The following is a 5255-nucleotide window of genomic DNA, read 5'->3' as shown; positions in this document are numbered from 1 at the left end:
AATGTCTGCTGTGATCCAGTACAACAATTCTTATAATATTCATCGTTTGATGACTTCTTACTATGTCTCCATAGTCAGGTAACCTTGCTAAACTATATTTGTCGTAACTATCAACTTTCCCTGTCCTGAATATAAATATTTCTTTGTATTTCTTAGGATTTTCACTCGACTCTAATACTCGTGCTTGAACGCGCCATATTTGAACCGTTGACATTGACGTCTTCAAACAAATGATAATACGCGTTCTCACTTCCTTTCTCTTATACATATTATAATATAATTATCTATGATAAATATTATCTGTTATTATCGTCAGCATACTTGTGTTGATTTGAATTGAGTTTGTAATCATTGTAAAGTCAGTTACTACTAACAGTGACAATGAATAAGATTATGTCAGTTATGAACCTGTACAAAATATTCACATAAGAATGCTCGTTACACTACCCCCCTCCTTCTCGCAACATTCGTCCCGAATGTCCAATATTGGGTTCGTAGTTTGTAAAGTGTATGAATATTTTGTTTTAGGACTATAGCTGTTCACTCAACTGGAATGGAGCTTAATGGTGTAAATTTAATGGATACTTCCAACTTGCCCACTACTGTGTCAGTGGAAATGGTACTTATATGTAAGGTATCATAATTTACAGCCAAATGTATTGCTCACAGTTTTCCAAACAAAATTAGTATGCTAACAAACAGAGATATATGGTATAACATATTCACATTTATATACATTTTCAACAAATCATATCAATATTACATTATATAATGTTCAATAAGTTACTATTTACATTAGTTAACGATTCATAAATTAAATATTATAAATAATTTCATCTTATTATACTCTAGTCTTAGAGTGTCCATAAATAATGTTCATCACAATCAAAGTAACCAGTCTCTGGCAATCACATATACCATTCCATTTTCATTAATATATATATATAAATTAAGTGTATTATATGCTAGTAGAAAAAATGTTTGTTTTATAATAAACCGCTAACATTGTCACATCCATTTCAATGTAGAAACGTTACAAACGCGCCAAAATTAGCTGCTCCACCTCATCCAACTCATAGTATGCGGCCTCCATCAACAGTTCATTCAACTCAACGTGGTCACTTGGTAAAACCTTCTGAAACGAGCTGTGTGCTCCGGATCCACAACGTAGATAATTGAGTATTTTGCTGAAATGTTTGCTGTCCCTATCAACAAAGTAGGTGTATACGTAGCGCACGTTGTATGGCCTCATGCCCGAATCCCTATTCACCATCCTGGTTAACAATGAGGAGGGATCCTGTGATAAAGTTACTGAAGAGGTTTCGAACTTGGATCCTCCAACATTGATAATGATTCTCTTCCTCTGCCTTTCTGCCAACGCGTCCACCTTTACTTTTGAGGGGTCCATGACTGGCTTAGATTTGCTTACTTCTGTTAACTTCCCTTCCTTTTCCACCATCTTAGCTTGCATTTCTTGCTTTTGTACCATCTTAGGTTTCACTACCTCCTTTTGTGCCATCTTGTTTTTCTTTCCCTCCTTTTCTGCCATGGTAGGTTTCGTTGTTTCTGTTTCTGTAATCTTGGGAGTAGGTTTGTATGTAACATCATTCTCTACGCTCTCCACCATATACTCTGAATATACACTTTTACAATATTCTGCTGGGGCCTTTACTGAGTTCACCTTCCTGCTCAAATCAGATGATTCCGAACTTACACTGGACAGTTCCAAGTCTTTAATCACTCTCTCCACCATAGGTTTCTTAACTACTACACCCGCCTGCTCTCCCTTGTTGTCTTCCACTTTCCTCTTTCTGTTATATGGTTTTAATGGTTTGGTCACTTTCCTCACAGTGGTGTCCTCCATCTTCCCTGCTGTATCTTCCTTTTTAGCCCACCATCATCAGATGGTGGGCTATTCAAATCGCCCTGCGTCCGTGGTCCGTGGTCCGTGGTCCGTCCGTCCCTCCGTCCGTAAACAATTCTTGTTATCGCTATTTCTCAGAAAGTGCTGAAGGGATCTTTCTGAAATTTCATATGTAAGTTTCCCTTGGTGCCTAGTTATGCATATTGCATTTTGAGACCAATCAGAAAACAACATGGCCGACAGGCAGCCATCTTGGATTTTGACAATTTAAGTTTGTTATCACTATTTCTGAGAAAGTACTGAATGGATCTTTCTGAAATTTCATATGTAGGTTTCCCTTGGTGCCTAGTTATGTATATTGCGTTTTGAGACCAATCAGAAAACAACATGGCCGACAGGCAGCCATCTTGGATTTTGACAATTTAAGTTTATCACTATTTCCGAGAAAGTACTGAATGGATCTTTCTGAAATTTCATATGTAGGTTTCCCTTGGTGCCTAGTTATGCATATTGCGTTTTGAGAACAATCAGAAAACAACATGGCCGACAGGCAGCCATCTTGGATTTTGACAATTGAAGTTTGTTATCACTATTTCTGAGAAGGTACTGAATGGATCTTTCTGAAATTTCATATGGAGGTTCCCCTTGGTGCCTCGTTATGCTGATTGCATTTTGAGATCAATTGGAAAACAATATAGCCGACAGACCGCCATCTTGGATTTTTACAATTGAAGTTTGTTATCTCTATTTCTCAAAGTACTGAATGGATCATTCTCAAATTTCATAAGTAGGTTCCCCTTGGTTTCTTGTATTGCATTTTTGGACCAGTCTGTCCTGAAAACAACCTGGCAAACAAACAGCCATTATCTTCTCTTTATTATATAGCTAGGATTCCCTTGTTTGAAAAGTACTGGAGGGATGTCTCAATTTGCACAGATTAGTAAAATGAAGGGAAAAGTAGAGAAAAGATCAATCTAACATGGAACCTATGAAGATCATTCAATGGTGGGCGCCAAGATCCCTCTGGGATCTCTTGTTCCTTTCTTCATTCTTCCCTTTGTTTTCCTTTCCTTTACACTCCTTCTCTTTTTCCTTATTATCCTTTCCCTTCTCCTCTTCTGTCTGCTTATTCTTCTGTCCTTCCTTTCTGATTTCTTATATTTTGTTTCCCCTTGTCCTCATGAATTCCTCGAATTCCTGCTTCTCCTCGAAGGTATAGGTCATAGAACTTCGCTTAACCAAACAAGTTATCCCCTCACAATTTGGGTGCTTGGCATCTTTCCTTGAAAATGTGATCTTACACTTCCTACATTGGAACACAAACCCGCTGTGAACAGCCACCAGGTGCCTCTCGCAGAATGATCTTTTCCAAACAAGGTGCATTGAAATCTCAAACTGAAAGCCATATTGTAGATCTCAATCTGCAACAGAACAAATAGGGTATTTGTAAGTATTATGTACAAACATTAATGTACTGCTATGATACTACAAATTAGAGGATTTTTTAAATTCTTAACCAGTTAGGACGTTCATTACCTTCATAGGCTTTTAAGTAATTATGGTGAACTACCTTTGGTTTCGATTTTAAAGATTTCTGTATTCGGTATACAACATCATTTATCTTCTCAAGAACTACAAAAGGACCTTCCCAAGAACACCTTAATTTGGAACCAATGCCACGCTTATTAGGATTGTATAACCAAATTGGATCTCCTCTTTTGAATTGATTGTGTTGTATGTTTTGGTCATGTTCATTTTTCATTTTGTCGGTCGCTAATGATATTTTGCTCCGTGCAAATTCATGCACTTTATCCATTCTGTTTCTTAGCTCTGTTGTGTAATCTGTACTTTGTATCCTTTCAGATTCCACCCGACCCAGAACTAGATCAACAGGAAGGTTTATGTTCCGACCAAAGACCATTTCACACGGAGATACCCCAGTGGATTCATGTGATCAAGCAGGAAAACGTTATGATTTCGGCAAAACTTCCATCGGTGAACAATTAACCACGCTACCGCGGACGCGTGGTTACAATACTACGGAATATGGTGACGCTCAACGTGCAGTTCTGACGTCATTTCTAGAGCTGCTAGGAGCTTCGGATCTTTTTGGGCACCTCCAGTGGGATGTGATCAACAGGAAAACGTTATGATTTCGGCAAAACTTCCATCGGTGAACAATTAACCGCGCTACCGCGGACGCGTGGTTACAATACTACGGAATATGGTGACGCTCAACGTGCAGTTCTGACGTCATTTCTAGAGCTGCTAGGAGCTTCGGATCTTTTTGGGCACCTCCATTGGGAATGTGATCAACAGGAAAACGTAATGATTTCGGCAAAACTTCCATCGGTGAACAATTAACCGGGCTACCGCGGACGCGTGGTTACAATACTACGGAATATGGTGACGCTCAACGTGCAGTTCTGACGTCATTTCTAGAGCTGCTAGGAGCTTCGGATCTTTTTGGGCACCTCCAGTGGGATGTGATCAACAGGAAAACGTTATGATTTCGGCAAAACTTCCATCGGTGAACAATTAACCGCGCTACCGCGGACGCGTGGTTACAATACTACGGAATATGGTGACGCTCAACGTGCAGTTCTGACGTCATTTCTAGAGCTGCTAGGAGCTTCGGATCTTTTTGGGCACCTCCATTGGGATGTGATCAACAGGAAAACGTTATGATTTCGGCAAAACTTCCATCGGTGAACAATTAACCGCGCTACCGCGGACGCGTGGTTACAATACTACGGAATATGGTGACGCTCAACGTGCAGTTCTGACGTCATTTCTAGAGCTGCTAGGAGCTTCGGATCTTTTTGGGCACCTCCATTGGGATGTGATCAACAGGAAAACGTAATGATTTCGGCAAAACTTCCATCGGTGAACAATTAACCGCGCTACCGCGGACGCGTGGTTACAATAGTACGGAATATGGTGACGCTCAACGTGCAGTTCTGACGTCATTTCTAGAGCTGCTAGGAGCTTCGGATCTTTTTGGGCACCTCCAGTGGGATGTGATCAGCAGGAAAACGTTATGATTTCGGCAAAACTTCCATCGGTGAACAATTAACCACGCTACCGCGGACGCGTGGTTACAATACTACGGAATATGGTGACGCTCAACGTGCAGTTCTGACGTCATTTCTAGAGCTGCTAGGAGCTTCGGATCTTTTGGGCACCTCCAGTGGGATGTGATCAACAGGAAAACGTTATGATTTCGGCAAAACTTCCATCGGTGAACAATTAACCGCGCTACCGCGGACGCGTGGTTACAATACTACGGAATATGGTGACTCTCAACGTGCAGTTCTGACGTCATTTCTAGAGCTGCTAGTAGCTTCGCATCTTTTTGGGCACCTCCAGTGGGGGGTGAAACCAAAAAAAA

The 5255-nt window shown here is 40.5% G+C and overlaps 1 long non-coding RNA gene across 1 annotated transcript; it reads left to right on the top strand.

Annotated features, from left to right (window-relative positions):
* The first annotated feature begins 1 nt into the window (after position 1).
* LOC117319424 lies at positions 2-3815 on the top strand. The gene is made up of 3 exons (XR_004530728.1): positions 2-78; positions 529-619; positions 3728-3815. It is a non-coding gene; the product is annotated as an uncharacterized LOC117319424 (long non-coding RNA).
* Positions 3816-5255: the final 1440 nt, after the last annotated feature.

This window comes from Pecten maximus, unplaced genomic scaffold (assembly GCF_902652985.1).
Source record: "Pecten maximus unplaced genomic scaffold, xPecMax1.1, whole genome shotgun sequence".
Classification (NCBI taxonomy): Eukaryota; Metazoa; Mollusca; class Bivalvia; order Pectinida; family Pectinidae; genus Pecten; species Pecten maximus.
The sequence above is the reverse complement of the archived record's forward strand: the minus strand, read 5'-3'. Positions and strand labels throughout refer to the sequence as shown.